At 37.9% G+C, this 17,197-nt stretch overlaps 1 pseudogene across 1 annotated transcript in view; it reads right to left on the reverse strand.

Annotated features, from left to right (window-relative positions):
* Positions 1–1,026: 1,026 nt before the first annotated feature.
* Positions 1,027–17,197, reverse strand: part of LOC149183640 (benzaldehyde dehydrogenase, mitochondrial-like) — a 53,639-nt pseudogene continuing 37,468 nt past the window's right edge. The window contains exons 2-7 of the transcript XR_016256789.1: positions 4,202–5,232; positions 3,997–4,117; positions 3,201–3,329; positions 2,823–2,884; positions 2,555–2,706; positions 1,027–1,082 (exon numbers count right to left, since the gene is read on the reverse strand). The product of XR_016256789.1 is annotated as a benzaldehyde dehydrogenase, mitochondrial-like (transcript). The remainder of the gene's footprint in view (positions 1,083–2,554; positions 2,707–2,822; positions 2,885–3,200; positions 3,330–3,996; positions 4,118–4,201; positions 5,233–17,197) is intronic.

The raw sequence follows: 17,197 nt of genomic DNA on the forward strand, positions 1-17,197 counted from the left end.
AATGTCCATAATCTAAGGGATCCAAAGTCCCTAAACATGTTCTTCCTACCCCTAGAGGAACAAGGTCAGCAAACCACAGCACTGAATATCAGTTCTCCACCTGAAAACACTCAAAAACAAGCTAATTCTGGATCATGTCAACTGCTCCACTGAGCATCTGCGCTGAATGTCAACTGCTCCACTGTGTACCTGCGCTGAATGTCAACTGAAAAGAAGGCTACCTGCGCTGGGCGAGTTTGGACAAGTGGCACAGTCATTCCTCAAGGTGTCAATGCCCAGGAAGCTTCCAAAATGACACTTGGATCAAGGAATTCGACTAGTGATGAGTAAGAGGGTCTAGATCTCCAAGTGGAAGCAAGAACCTCCAAGTGGACTCAAGAACTGAAGAATAACTGAAGTGAGAGAGGACACTAGTCAGCTGCATGCCAAGCTCAGGCTGACTCATCCTTTCTCCAAAAATCCTATATATAGATCTCTCTCATGAGGTCTAGGGAGGCTGGAATCTTGTGAATGTAAGGAAGTGCTGTTGGTTTGAGTATAGAACTATTGGGTGATTTTCTTTGAAGGGGGTGAAGAGGAGATTTCTTTCTGCTGGGAGGTGATGCTGGATTGGGCCTTTTATGGTTGTATCACTTCCTGAACTTTACTTCTTCCATTAATAAAGCATTTGAGGTTCTCCTATATGCATGTGTCTCAATGGTGTATTGTTATACTTGTGTATTTGATTTATTCTAATCCTTGAATCAGTTATGAATGTATGCTTCTTGTAGTTTCCCTCTCTTGCCATTTTGCAGGATCTTGGTGTAGCTGGGCCAGTGAAAGAGCAAGGAGCTGGGAGCAAGCAGCAAGGAGAGAATATTGCATCAATCATTAGCGAAAGACATCGGTTAGTGGATCTCTTTCTCCCCTCTTGTACATCTCATAAAGAAGTAATCTCGAATAGCTTTGCTTTGATTGTTGCTGAGGTACTATCACCCTTAGAGTGGGATAGGGTCATTCCGTATTGGATACTTTTCCCAACAACACTTACTCCTTCAATATGATAAATGGCCTCTCAAACTCATCAAATGCCAACACCACGCCTGCAAATAGTGACAAAATGAAGCACAGAGATTAAAGCCTAAACATACAAGTGTGGATGCAGAAAAACAGTGGATGTTGAACCTGAGACCTAAGATGTGTGTACTCCTCTCTGCGTCGAAGACTAAAAATGGGGGAAATGAAAATGAGGGAAATGCAGTGAAGTTAAATATGAAACATACCTTGGCACCATCAACGGACTGAAGATCGGATGGGGTTCGATATTAGGTTTGCTACTGGTAAAACCCTCATTTGTAAATCTCTTCATTCTAGTTTTCGCTCCCGCCTGTGATCTCTTCAATCTAGTTTTCCCTCCCACCTGTTGAAAAGTGAACAGACACTATTGTTAAGTGTGAAGTCAAAGTGACTCACATTGTGCTAATGTCGGCACCAACTCCCCGACACTCTGCCATCCCAGCCGTCACCGCCACACTCGCGCCAAACCTACCACACCACCATTTGATTCTAGATCTTCATCTGAATCACATGCATGATTCTAGATCTTCCTTCAGCCTCTATAAATTTGTATTTTCTCGGCTTGAACATCAGCCTCTATAAATTTGTATTTTCTCAGCTTGAGCAAGGCAAGCCAAGGCCTAGGCCTATTGTATAATATGAAGTGATTTTTGTTCTCTAGTTATTTTTTTCTTTTTTGCTGTCAATTTATCTCTTCTGTTTTCTATGATTGAGTACAAAATATGATCGAGTAATGCTGCTATTGCTCCATTTCCTATGATGTTTGTCTGTTTCCAGAAAAGTTTTATTTTTGTTGTGTTTCTTCAAACTAACATCAATTTTTTTTTTTAATATGAACATGATAATTGAGTTCCAAATTCTGAATCTAGAGTCTTTCATAGACATGACTATGCACCTTCACAGAAAAACAAGAACCATAAAACATGGCAGAAACTATGACACCCTTCATTTCCTGTGATGTTTGTCTGTTGCCAGAAAAGTTTTATTTTTGTTGTGTTTCTCCAAACTAACATCAATTTGTTTTTTGATATGAACATGATAATTGAGTTCCAAATTCTGAATCTAGAGTCTTTCATAGACATGACTATGCACCTTCACAGAAAAACAAGAACCATAAAACATGGCAGAAACTATGACACCCTTCATTTCGCATTTGATATGGCCATGATAATTGAGTTCCAAATTTTGAAACTATAGAATCTTACAGAGACACGACTGTGCAGGTTCACAGGAAAACAAGAGCATCACACCTATCTGAAGGTCATATACATTATTATTGACAGAGAAAGCTAAATTCAAATTACACTGACTTGACAAGACCATCAGGAACTGAATATGTTCCCCCACACAATAGAACCATTTGTAGGAACTAACAGCCTACAAACATGGTGGATTCTTTAAAGGAGAGACAACGGCTTTAATCTGTAAGTAGTTATTGAGACTGTAGATACCCTTCTCTCTTCCAGTGCCACTCATTTTATGCTACAAAAAGGTATACCAACATCAAAAATGTCAAAGCAATTAACCCAAACTGTTCCGACACATAATGCCCGAGTAAGAGTGTTCGCGGTCTCTATATTCTTTGTAAACACTCCTACTACCAACCCATAATGAGTAGCATTCGACCGCTTTATTACTTTGTCTATAGTTCTGTTCAAGATAGCAGCAAATAGTATCCACCAAAAATACAGTTCTTAAATCAAAATTCAAAGAGACATTGTGAAATCAATATCTTCGGAATCAATTCAGCCATCATCTATACTTACTTGAATTTTATAATTGACTGTACTGGACCAAATATTTCGTCAATAGCTATGGCCATATCATCCTATTTTTGTCACATAAATAGAGGTGAGATAAGTACTGCAACCCCATTCATGTTAAGCAGTAAAGGAAAATTTGTGCTCGAACTGACAATACCCTCACTCCTATTACTTGTGTCTAGTTCCACCAGTTAAAGGTAGTAGCAAACAAATCCATAATAATGTCATCTCGAATATGTGTGGATTTCAATCATCTTTGAAAGTTAAAATCCAGTTTAGAGTGGAAAAGAAGAACCAAACCAATAAAAAGTAAGCATTTCCATAACTAATTGGGGAAAGATTTGCGGAATTGCAATTATCCCCAAAATGTTATTCCCATACCTTAACTTCTAAGAAAATGGTAGGCATAATATAGAAGCCCTTGGTACCAATTTGGTCGCCCCCCGTTACAAGTTTTGCACCACTCTCCCTCCCAGCCTTGATATAACTCATAACCTTGTTAAACTGATCCTGGTCAATCAGCGGCATTTCAAAAGAAATTCTCAACAATATCAAAATAAGGCCATCGAGAACATGATGACACTTCAGATTTAAAAAAGAATACTTCTACAAGCAAAACGTCCTTTGAATAGCTCAATACTTCCCAACATGCTAGTAGTAAAGTAGTCATGCTTTTGTCATTTATGGAAGGGGGACTTCACAAATCGAGCTTTGTCAATTACCAACTGGAGAACGTAGTAAAGAATGACAAAATGGTTCTGATGGGAATTAACATGGTGCAAGTGCAATGCAAATTCAAGGACAAAGGACCAGCCAAGGTCTCAATTTAAGAGTTAATCTGCCGGTCCTGCAACAGTCAACTTATAAATAGACAAAGAAACTTGTGTGACAGGGACCACCAGCAATTATACATCAAAGTGCTCAGCATTTTCTTCACAAGATAGCATTTCCTAGAACATTTTCAGAAAACAAACTCCCTACACTCCCTTCTCAAGTGTAGTGACCTATATTTCTCTTTTTGTAGTGAACCATGATACCCCTCAAAGCACAAATAAGAAGCTGACTTTCTTATTCAAAAAGACCCATTTATGTATCAGGATTTCGATTATCACGCTTTCAGTTGCCTATTAGTTACATGCAGATAAGCAACTTAAGTAATGACCAAAAAACAACATACCTGAGGACCTTGCTCAACACCTTTTCTAAGCGGATCACAGACAACCCGACTTAAACATCGAGCTTTTGCTTTTTCTACAAAAATGTACAAAGGTTCGTGACCTGGAACAACAGCATTGACCCTGCAGAAAGAGCAGTGGCTTGATTAACATTTTACAATATTGAGTGCCATGCAGATTAAATACTTGAGAGATTCAACTCCTTACCTGATTGAAAAATAATGCAAAGTGAGCGAGCTCCACGGCTTGGTGGACATCAACATCTTCGCATACAATAAAAGGGGACTTTCCTCCAAGTTCCAATGTCACTGGCTTAAGGTTGAACCTGTAGCAGTTGAACCTGTAAAAGCAACCTTATCAATATTCATGTGCCTTGCAACTGCACCTCCTGCAGTTGGACCATATCCCGAAATGATAGTCAGAACTCCTGAAGGCAGTCCAGCCTCGTGGAAAAGTTTTGTTGCATAAAGAGTTGTTAATGGAAAATTCCAAGGGATGATCTGATCTGCAACTCGAATAGGCTCATGTAATGTTTGACTGATAAGGTCCATCAACTGGAACTGTAAGACCATGTATTTTATCTGCCCACCCTGCATAGTAACGAAATAGTTGCACTGCCATTGGCACTTCAACCAAGGCTGCTTGCTCATAAGGCTTCCCATTGTCCCGTGTTTCCAAGGCTGCAATCTCATCATTATGCTTTTCAAGCAAGTCAGCGAACCGGAGCATAATACACGATCTCTCATAAGCAGTCATTTTCGGCCATGGGCCCTCGTCAAAGGCTTTTCGTGCAGCCCTTACAACCCTGTCCACGTCTTCTGCATCACCTTCAGCCACATTGACAATCAAATCCCCTGTTCTGGGATCCAATCTTGGAAATGTTTTTCCAGAAGCTGCATTAACAAATTTTCCATCGATAAGAAGGTGTGTATACTTTACTGGGACAGGTGGTGCTATAGGTTCTTCCAAAGCACTTGTGGTTGTTCCTAAACTTGGAATCCGAGTATTATTTATGGATGCTTCTTGTGATGAAGCTGCCAATCCAACCGCGGGTGACCTTGTACCAACCAACAAGACTACTCGAGCTAGAAGTGAAGATAGGGGCTCTGGAGCATGGAGCCGAGTGAGGTGCAGAGGATTCTCGCGATGGCCCTGACCACTGCAATGTTGGCCCTCTGAGCACTTAAGTCTCTCATTCAGATTTTCTGCGCTTGTTCCTTCAATATGATAAATGGCCTCTCAAACTCATCAAATGCCAATGCCATGCCTGCAAACAGTAAAAAAAATGCAGCACAGAGATTAAAGCCTAAACATACAAGTGTGAATGCCAAAAAATAGTGGATGTTGAACTAGAGACCTAAGATGTGTGTACTCCTCTCTGCGAAAATGAGGGAGATGCAGTGAAGTTAAATATGAAACATACCTTGGCACCGTCAACGAACTGAAGATCGGATGGGGTTCGCTACTGGTAAAACCCTCATTCGTAAATCTCTTCAATCTAGTTTTCACTCCAGCCTTTGATCTCTTCAATCTAGTTTTCACTCCTGCCTCTTGAAAAGTGAACACACACTACCTACTCTAGAACATTAAAAGAAGATTGGGGTTGGGAGGGGTTTTGTAAAGCAAAATTAACACTTAATTTTTTTTAAATATGCCAAAATTTTCCTCCATAACTCAAACTCAGGTAAGAGCATAATGAAGGGGAGGTTTTTAGTTTCATTTGATAAACTAGCGCTAAGTTTTTAGTTTCATTTGATAAAGTAGCGCCCATTTTCACTTTTGTGTTAAGTTTTAAGCTTTTAGTTTCATTTGATAAAGTAGCGCCCATTTTCACTTTCGCTCTAAGTTTTTAGTTTCATTTGATAAACTAGAGTCCATTTTCACTTGATAAACTAGAGTCCATTTTCACTTTCATACTAAGTATTTTAGTTTCATTTGATAAACCATTGCCCTCATGCGTGTTTTTGGTTGGGTTTGAAAGATCATCCTAACAATAATTTAATTTTAAGATTATCGTTTTTATGTAACCATTTTGTTGTTAAAGTTTATGGAGACAGATGTATTGTATTTTTGGAAAATTTGAATGTTATTTGGTTATTAAAATTTATGGAGGTACATATATTATATTATTGGAATTTGAATGTTATTAGAAGGAAACAAGTTTTTTGTATTGAAAATATTTAAATGTTCTTGCATATTAGGTGGGGGTAAACAAAAGAGAGTCTATAGTAAATATTTAATAATTAAAAACTTGTGTTAGTTTCTTAAAAATTATATGACAAATTTGGAAGGAGTAGGGTATGTACCCTTCTTTAGGTTAAATATATTCAAATTGTTGTGTGAATGGGTTTGTAAGACCCGATGTTTTTATCTTGAGGAAATGGAGTCCTCTCCACATCACTCGCATAGTTTAGGTTGTCATAAGAAAAATATATTTTTGCCTTAAGATGTAAACATTTCATTTTAAGCAGTGTGATAATGTGGTTTCAACAAGGCAATAAAGATGGAACGAGCATGCAGGTTTGGGATGCTAGTGTTATGTTCTACTTGAGGCATGGGTGCACATCCAAAAAGACTCTAACAAGGGTTGAAGAGGTGGAATAGTTAGAGGGGTTGGGGGTTGTGGTCTCACTTAGAGGTGTAGACAAGCACATTATGCACCACGAGAAGTTGTGAAGCTAACTTAAGACATTTGACAAGTTGTGGGAAGGCAACTTGGTAGTGGTACTAAGTGAACATTCCTTGATTGAAGTTGATACCCTCTCCTTGCACTACCACTTTGCAAGGTGAAGAAGAAATGTTAAATATATGTGCAACCCACTAAAGAAGTTAGCAAGGTTGTTGCAACATATATAGGTGGTTTTTTTGTGTTGCAAAAGGAAGTGTTGGAACTTGGAAGGTGGCCATTCAAGTAGATTTATCATGGAGTTTTAAGGAGGTGCAAGGATTTGATAAGGAATGACTTACACAAATCTAAAAAAATAGGCCATATTGGGTTAGGATATTACTGTTTTTCGACATCCAAAGTTGAAGGTGCATTTTATGAAGGTGTAGTCTAAGCGCTTGGGTGTGGATCACATCTTACGAGTATCTTGGACTTTTGGTGTGTGTTAGTGGTGTTAGTGCATTATTTTTTATGAGCACTAGCTAGAATGTGTTCCATGAAGGGAAAAATCCCATAAGTTTGAGATGGCTTGAGCTTTTTGCATTGTAAGGTTTCATATGCCTTAGTTTTGAGGAGACAATTAGAACCATCTTAGAGTGTGATGGGTTGTACCATAGACTTAGGTCCACTTGCATGGGTTTAGGTTCAAAGGTACCCCATGAGTTGAGGAAAATGATTCCAATGCTTATCTATATAGAGTGTTTATGATATAAGATTAATGATTTTTTTGTTTGGGAATGGAAGAGGAAGATAAGAAAGAAGAGGCATTGAAGTTTGTTGTAAATTAATCAAAAGAAAAGAAAAATGTCTCCTTTTAGTAAGATTATTCAAGTTGCCTCTTCAATAGGACTAAATTTTAGTTGGAGCTTGGGAGTTGGCCTCTCAAAGGCATTGATTGGGTACTCTAGAATTCTAAGACCTAAAATATCTAGAATAGTTAATTAGATAAATTTGTCTTGGGCAATGGTTGCAAAGGCTAAGGTGCAAATCTCCCCTTTTTAATGTGGGTTTTAAACCTTCCTTTTGAGAATGCTAAAAGCAAGGTCATGATCTTGAAAGGAGGTCCTTGGTTTTACCAAAACAAAATGCCAATTCTTAATCCATGGTGTGATTCTTTCTATTTGAGTTTGGCCTTGAATGTTGAGATCTATCTTTGGGTCCAATTATCACTATGTTGTTTCACTTATGCATTGAGAAGGTGTGAAGGGTTATAGAGGATAAGACGGTTATTTTCCAATACCCTTCCCTTGAAACCTTGTAAAGGGATGATGTGCCCCATTTTTTTATCATAATATTTCAACCACAAGCTCTTCCTATGAGGATGCCCTTGAAGGGAGGGTTTATAAAGGAAGTGGAATCATGTTGAGTCAAGGGAGGGGTAGAGATTGTAGGTGTCTCTAGAGATATTGACAAAGGTGAAGGGGAATGGAGTTTACCTCCTATTCCAATGCCTTTTATTCCACCATTTAAGGTGCTAAAGGGAATTGACTTTAAGGTTCATAGGTGAAAGCTCACGAAGATCTTAAAAATGAAAAGGTAGGTGTGATTTAACATAGGATTGATTCTTCAATGGTTGACTTTTTGGGTGAGATTTCCCAGTAAATGGAAAAAATTGAAGCCCTACCACTTATAGATTAAGTAGATTATGAGAAAATGTTTCCTATGTAATCAAGAGGTAGGTGATCTCCTTAGCGCACCCACATCATTCCCAAGACCTACCTCTATTTGTTTGAATGTGTGAAACCAATAGTCACAGAAGAAGGCTAAACAAATGGCATGTGCCCAATAAATTTGTATTTTTTCTGGGTTCTTTTAAATGACTAAATTTTAGGGCTTTGGTCCAATAATAATATAGAAAATTCTCATTTCAATCTTAAAAAATATAAAAAATATAAAAGTTAGAGAAACTTCTCACATATCAATTTTTTATGTGTTCAATTTGACAATATTAATGGTGCAAGCCGGAAAAAATAGTCTCTGTCGTAGGTAGGGACTAAAAATAGATCTACTAAATGGGTCTAAAACATTTTATAGATAAGAAACAAAGGAATCTCTCTTCATAATCAAATATCAATTTTCGAGTTCTCAAAACAAAATAACAAAATCGATATATTTTATTTCTTAATATTCAACCATATTCCTTCACAATCTGAATGGACATAATCCACCTTCACGTCAATGTTGACATCGACATCATCGATATGTTCTTCACTTACACATTTTTCTTCTTGAAAGTCTACAACCTATGACAAATCTGCATACTAGGTTTCATATGATGTATTATTTCTCAATCCTTTTGGAGGACATGTTAACACTACATACCGGTCAGTCTCAACTAGATCTTGTACATAGAATACTTGTTTAGCTTGCAATGCTAGAATGAATGGATCATCTTTCCAATGATTTTGACTTAAGCATTTCTTCATATTCACCATTGTAAAACCCGAATCATTAGTTTTGATCCCTCTCTTATTGTATACATCAATCCAATTACATTTGAACAATGTGTACTCCATACAAAAATAGTCCAATGTAATTATTTCTTCTACCACTCCATAAACTGTTGTGTTTTGAAGTAAAGGGTTTACATATTTGGAACTTTACCTCATCATTGTTTGAGCTTCCATACACACGCCACTATTTTGGGTGGTTCTCTCATTCTCTATGATTTTTATATGGAATCTATAACCATTGATTAGGAATCCCTTGTACTTATTCACGAATTTCCTGGGGCCACGCGCTAGTCATTTAAGTGTATCAGAGACCTTTCCATCTCCTTTCACCTGTATAGTTTTATATTTTTAAATGTAGTTAGAATTCATACATTTAACCTTTGAAAAAAATTTAATTCCTTACATGACAATATTCCCATACACTGATTTTTAAGTAGACTTATAATATAAATAATATCGTTACCTGTTGTTTTAACCAACTAGTAAAATTATGGGTGTGTAGTTTCTGTAATAGAGCTTCATCTTTTTTCATTTGGGTAATTGAGTTGGCAATCTCCATTCTATGCATCCTAATTCAACAATTATGGACAATAGATATGGTGGTTAATGTGTTTTGATAAAATATAAATAAAATATTTTTAAAGGTAAAATATGTTAATCTATCCATGGAGATGAATTTTGGAAAACAAAAGGAGGTTTTAGTTAAACATGGAACCAATCACAATAACCTCCTTTAGTTTTTGCACAAGTGTTATGGTTAAAGAGATATGAGTTTGTCTTCCTTGCTGCTCTTTTCGTTGCGCTTCTGGACGATCAGTTTTGGAATCAAGTTTGAAGAGGCTAAAATGATGTTTTTGCATGGTTTAAAGGCTCCAGGGTGTAGTGGACATCTCCAAGTTTCTTCACAGGTCTTCAACAACACTCAAAACCTCATTCAAGTCATCAAAATTTCAAGTCAACTATTTTTTGCGCCTCTGCCAAGATTTGTTGTGTTTATGTGTGACCAACTTCAAGCTTGGATTCTGAGCAAATGGGAAAGTATTTTTGACAATGGGAGGAGGTTTTTGTTCAAAACATACACAAAATCAAAAACCTCTCCCATTTTTTACACAACAGTTATTATCTTGGAGTTATAGGTGGCACTTTGAGACCCATATTTCATAATTTTGCCAGGCCAGAATTGCTGACAGGGTTCTAGAACTTTTTGAAATTCAACTTGGTGGACCTCGAACTTGGCATGGTTGACCTCAAGTTGGAGAAAGGGAGACTTTGGGTTGGGCACAATATTGTTTTGCTAATGAATTTTTTGAGTTCCCAAGTTGCAAAAAATATAATTATATGTGAGGGTATTAGTGTCAGTTAGTTCAGCCTGTCACCAGTGATCAAATATGCTCTTACAAGGTGTTGTTAGGGTATCAAGTCAATTTTTTGTCATTTCAATGAGTCTTCAAATAAAAATTTGGTCATTGGCTAGTGTGTTTAGGGCTATTTCCACTCCCTCAAGAATTTCATATGCCGATCACTTTCATCACTCAGTTGAGTCGACCATTATGGAAACATCATTAATTTCACTTCAGTCACATCATCATGGTCTCCATTTAGTTCAGTTTCACCACTACGTCATTAGGATTAAGGTCACAAAATCAATCATTTCATGTATAAATCCAACAGATGAGGAGTAGAAATAGGTAAATTTTTTCAATAACACTTGATTTCAAATGTAATTTATGTTTTTAGATGTAATAATGTTCCTAAGGTTCTAAAGTTATAAGAAGAGGTCCTAAGGCTACAAAACTCAAAAAGAAAGTGACTTGGTGAGGTGGGCCATCCTACCTCATTAATAACTTAGACAACAAAATCAAATTATAAAAGCACATGGAGGAGCTCATTCACACTCATTTTCACTCGTATACCATCCTAGCATTGATCTCCCCCATCCTTTGCAAAAAATTGTGATTCCATAGCCCTCACTAGCAAAAATTGACTCTCGCTACTCACAGAGAGTCTTCACTGTGCACCTGGATAGCATGTTATGCACATGAACCGTTCACTGCTCACAGGACAGAGTTGTCCAAAATTGTTGTTCAACCACCAAAATTCATTTTTCAAATCTCCTCGTCAGTCATTTCATCCTCCAGGCTCTATAACAAGTAATTTTAATCATTTTCATGCCCTCCTTTGCCTCATATGTCAAGAAAATGATCAAATACTTCTTCTACTAGGGTTTACATGATTTTCATGGTTTTGATCCTCAAATGATGAGTTGTTGCCCTAAACCCTAAATTCCTTGTCCCTACACCTTTGTCTACAGCTAATACACCATTTACATCCATCACAAATCCGTATCCCCTCATTTTCCATCATTTTCCTCTAAACCCTAATCTACCATATCTCTTTCTAGGATGGGCCTGTGTTTTGGCCTTTTCCACCCCCTCCCCTCACTCATTTCCCAAAATTCCTTTTTCCCCTACTCACTGACATCACCCCCTACCCTCCTAAATTTCCTTACAAATTTAGGCAACTCTTAATTCCATCATACCACCTCATTCCCTCATAGCAACAAATTTCATTGTTGTTGCTTGCCTTTCACCTAGGGTTTGAAGTATGGAGCCTGACTCATCACCATCAAATAAGAGGAAGTACAACAAGGGGGGAAAGATACTGAGGTTTGAGCCCTCTAATGGCAATGAAGTCACCTCCTCCCCATTTGTCATGAAATTCTTTGAAGATGTCAATTGTTTACGGTTTTGTCAAAGAGTGCATGAAGTAGGTTACCATGAGCATCTCATAAGTATATTTTCCCTCACCTTGAAGGAAGACAAGATCACCATTGTAAGGACTGCTTTCATGTTTTCAGTGGATGTCGTCTCTCAAGATATAGGCATACCAAACCATGGTGAAAACTGGTTCAAAGACATGAACCTAGACCTAGAAGAGTACAAACCCTACTTGAAATCACAATACAAAGGAGCTCACTCACATGTTTTCCCATTCAGATACTTGTTGGAGAGATATGCACCATTGATGAAGGTTGTCATGAAGTTCTTCACATGTGAGGGCATATTTTCTAGGCCATATCAATACCACCTAAGACTGCTCATGCACTTTACAATTGCCAAGTCTCTAAATTTGTCCAGCTACTTGTATAATAGCCTAACCAAAATGTCTGAAAGGGTGAAATTGAAAGGAAAAGTGCATTATCCTAGCCTCTTTCACCATAGCCTGATGAAGGTTATATTACTCCATCAGTTCACAGAGAGGAAAATGACATGGGACACCTTCATTAAGGAAGCCATGAAAACGCATATAACCACTTCACCAAGCCAACACCAAACCATGCCAGTACATCCCATGGAGGTGGGTTCATCAAGCAAACATGATGAGGTTTCCAAGGCACCTAGGCATGAGGTGACAAAGACATATCAAAGAGGTAGAAGGCTTGTATTTTCTCCTCAAATTGAGGAAGGGGCCAAACCTACTACATCAACAGAACAAGGATCACCATCACATCATGAGGCCTCTTTGCATGATGAGGAGCCCATTGAGCATGACTTTGACCTATTTGTTTTGGAGGCACATGATGAGAATAAAACCCCGCAACAAGTGATCAAAGAGAAGGCTTATTATATCATGGAGCTCAAGGAAAATTTGGAAAGGGCCAAATTCATCATTTCATTCCTTGAGCAAGAAAACAACCAACTTAAGGCAAAACAGCTAGTCATGGAGAAAGAGAAATTCAAAACCAAGAAATAAGAGATGAAAGGAAAAGAAAGGGTGGACCATGAGGAAACTAAGAAGCATGAAAGACATGTTGCAAGGAAGAGACCAAGGAAAATGGGTCTTAGGAATGTGCTTCAAAGGGAAAGAGAACAAAATCCATCAATGGAAGAATTGACCTTTGAAGATAGGTTTTCCATGGAAATAAATGAGGACAGGGATTTTGGCTTGAAAAAGTCAATTTCCACCTTGAGAAGCTCCTTGAAAAAGCAAATGGGGATAACAAGTTACAAAATAAAATTACCATCCATTATTACACAAGGAATCAAGTTGCCAAGGTCAAAATCAAGTAGTTGAAGGAAAAACTCAAGGAAACCCTAATCAGCCAAGAGGAGAAGGGTAAGTTAGATTTTCTTGTTGATGCATCCATGATTGCATAACATACCTCATTAGGCTTCTTTGGACAAATTTTTGGAGTATTTGGAGGAAATTTTGTGTTTTGGTGCAGACTTGCAATTTTTAGCAATTTTTTGTCTAGGAGCATAGCGAGCTCACGCTGCGCTTCTTCCTCAGGGCTCCAGATGATGGAAAATGAGCATTTTTGGAAAGCTTATGACCCCTTCTCAAAACCCATTTTCCCACTTTCCTATTTTGGGGCTCGGGTTTTGATAAATTTCCAAAAAAGAGGCCAAAAATCACCTTTTTGCCCCTCTTTTTCCATTTCGCTGTGCACCTGGAGACACCTTGGGGGAATGGCCATATATCAACCAAAAATGGGTCCTGTTGAGTGAAAAAATACTATATATATATATATATATATATAAACTCTCCCAAATTTCCAGAATAGGCTTCAGATCTAGATTTTGACTTTAGAAGGGCACTTAAAAATGGCCTCCAACAGCTTGCTGTGCACTTGGAAATTTCTGAGGTTTTTTTTAAATTTCCACTGTGTAATTTTTTGGAATTCCTAGTTTGACTTTGGTAAAATTAAAAAGGGTGAAGTATATGAATGTGAGGGGTAAAAGTAAATGTAAGTAATGGGTGGTTAGTCTTTGTAATCTGTTTTGATGTAAATTTGACCTCATTTATGACATTAGACATTAGGGTTTGGTTAGAACACCTCATGGAACAGTTCCTAGAGTCATGGATTCAATCCCTGAGAGTGTGGAGATGTTGTTTTGGTATTTATGTATCAGTTTCTCAATGATAGAACGGGTTGGATTTCAGAGGAGAGAACTATTGTAGCTTGTACTCGGACATTTTTTGGAAATCAAAGGACACAATTTGCAGCTATTATCTAGGAATTCATGTGCAGTAAGTTTGTGATGTTTTGTTTTCTTTGTTATAAATTTATATGAAAGATATTCATCTTATCTTTCCATTCATCAATTCTTCAATGGTTTTCCTTACAGTTTATAAGAAGAATTCTTTGCATAAAGCTTTGTTTTGATGGAAAAATCATTATGTGTTACTTCCTTTCTTGCTTAATGAATTCATGTTTCATGGTCATTAAGACCTTTTTCTTCTTCTAAACAGTACACTAAATCGACAAACCCTAAGATGCATCACAAAAGTAATGCTACATTGTTCCTTTATATATTTGCTAATGTAACCCTTTGATCCTCTGACCTAGCTACCTAGTTTTTCTCCCTTATCTAGCAACAAAACCCTAAATTTTCCAAAACCCACCCGATCCTAGCTATCTAGCCTAAAATCCTTTACATTCCAGTCATCTCTTGGCTATTATTTCATAGAGAGATCCCTCTTTGGTTTGGTAGGGCTAGCTACCAAACTAAAATCTTGGTATGTGGTTACCTTCGTCGATCTCCTCATTAGCCTGGGACATTGTGGAGGATAACAAAGGGCATGACAACTAGGGAGTGCCAAGGTGTTCTAGTGAATGTAAGGTTCCCAATTCATGGAAAAATGTAATGCTAGTTGTGAGGTCATGACTGCCAAGGTGTGTTAGGGAATGGTAGGGCATGCTAACACGTTCCAGATAGTACGAAGACATGTCAAACAAGCTAAGATGTGCCAAGTGCTTAGGCATGCCAAGATGTACAAGGGTGTGAAAATGCATGCCAAGGTTTGTCAAGGCAAAAAAAGGGAGGAACAAGTTAAACTACAAGGAAATGAGCACATAATAGGGTTAATAAGTCATCAATTTACCTTTTCCATGAGGGACATGCTAGGCACACCAACACTAGCTAGGTGCCAATAGGTGCCAAGTGCCAAGTGTCAATGCATTCTAAGTACCAAATCATCCTCTATTTCTTCTCATTTAGTTTCCAATAATTGATCTAATATAACTTTAATATTAAACCATGCCAAAACATACCAAGCCATCTCAACACATGCCAAACATGCTATAAAGACTTGCCAAGTGCCAACACGTGCCAAGTGTCAATGTGCGTCAAGGAGTGTGATGCATGCTATGAAGTGGAAGAGCATATCAAAGAGTGCTAAGGTGTGCTAGAGAGTGCCAATGCATGCTGAGGAGTGTTAGGGAGTACTAGGAAAACACAAGTGAGCACTAGGTCAAAATGCATGGAAGTGAATGAATATGAGTGTGTGTCGGGGAGTGTCAATGAGTGCTAGCTATCATGCCAAGGAGGGAGTGACAAGGTATGCTAAGCATGGGTAAGGCATGCCAGGGAGTATCAGGACATGTCAAGAAGTGATAGAGTGTGCTAGGTAGTTCCGAGGTGTGCTAACATGTGCCAAATAGTGCCAAGGCATGCCAGGTGCTAAGACATGCTAGGATGTTCAGGGTGCCAAAGTATGCCAATTTAAAAGCAACGAAAGGAATAACAAAACTAAAATGTAAGGAAATTAACACATAATAGGGTTAATAAGTCATGACTTTATCTTTTTAAAAAGGGGCATGCTAGGCACGCTAATAATATGTTCCAGTACATGCCAAGTTCCAATGTGTGCTAAGTTCTAATGTTTTTCAACGCAATATTATGCCAAGGTGTTCCAAGGCATGCCAAGTGTTAACACCCAGGTTGTTCCCTTTGACTCCCAAGGGAATACGGTTGGGGTAACCACTAACCAATCTTTGGATTACAGCTTCTAGCCAAACTGTAATCAGAGAGGGCTCTCTCTTTAAGGTTTGTCTCTGTTTTGTGAAGATTTTAGGCTAGTTATGAATTCAGGGTTTGGTTTTGTGTTTTTGTTGAGGGATGTCTTCTGTACCTAAGGTGGAAATCTTCAGATAATTCTAGTCCATTGGGCAATGGAGTCTGTGGCTACAGGTTGTCTGAGGGATTGAGTTGAGTTGCTGAAACTGCAAGGCCATTTAAATACATGATGAAACAAAATTGAAATTGTGATTATGAGGTGTGTGTAACCAGTGAAAAGCAATTAAGAATTCTCCACTAAGCTGGGGGTGTAAGAAAGAGATATATTGCACAGGAGCAAACTTGAATTCCTGAAACAACAATCACTGTGAAAGATATAGTTTGGAGGTGCAACAGTTAAGAATTACACCTTATGACTATAACTGAAGAAAGACATTTATAACAACATAGATTGAGTTCAGGGTACTCTGTGAATAAATCCTGGAACTATTCTTTTTCTCTGCCATTAACTATGAAACACAGAAACATGAATGAGCTATGAAAGGATATCAAAAGAAAAACACATAACGAAGAGTTTTTAAGGAAAACTTATTGTGCCATGAAGTACGCAGGAATCCTGTAACTTTCAGCAAAACACCACAATGACTTAGATAACGCAGAGCTTTGGAAATTCCATCAGCCTTTGTATTAATACTCTGAAAATTTACAGCATAAGAAACTCTAGAAGAGAAATCAACAACAACCCCTGCAAACTTATGCGAGGGGGAATATATATAAACAGTCATACAAAATATCTGAAGCGTTGAATCATCTGAGAAATAAATATGTTCACCAACTTGTACAGAACAACAGATAAGAAGTTATTACAACTTTGAATACAACATAAATGCTCTTCAATTATGTCAGAAGACTTTTTGACCTTTGGAGGCCACTGAGTCAGTTGAATGTTCTGTTATAAATGATGAATGACATGTCTTTGTAGCTCTGTCCTCCTATAGCTTTTCGGCCCTGTCACCTGTGACTGTCAGTGCTGCTTTAGTGGCCGAATAGTTTTGCTGAGTTGGCACAACCCATTCTTCTCCATGCATGCTGATTTTATCAAAATTTTCCTGTGCATGATAACTTATATACTTAAATGAAAAAACTTGAATACAGGCTCTGGTTTACAGTATTAACTGTATCATTTTGGTCTAGACTTCTTGTGTGGGCAATTGATGTCTTAGAATTGCCTCTAAAGTCTCATCTGCCTCTGTGTATTTGTAGAATTTGGAGGCACTTCAAACAA

The sequence above is a fragment of the Pinus tabuliformis genome, chromosome 3_2, assembly GCF_031772625.1.
Source record: "Pinus tabuliformis cultivar Carrire ecotype Pingquan chromosome 3_2, CPIR1, whole genome shotgun sequence".
Taxonomy (NCBI): domain Eukaryota; kingdom Viridiplantae; phylum Streptophyta; class Pinopsida; order Pinales; family Pinaceae; genus Pinus; species Pinus tabuliformis.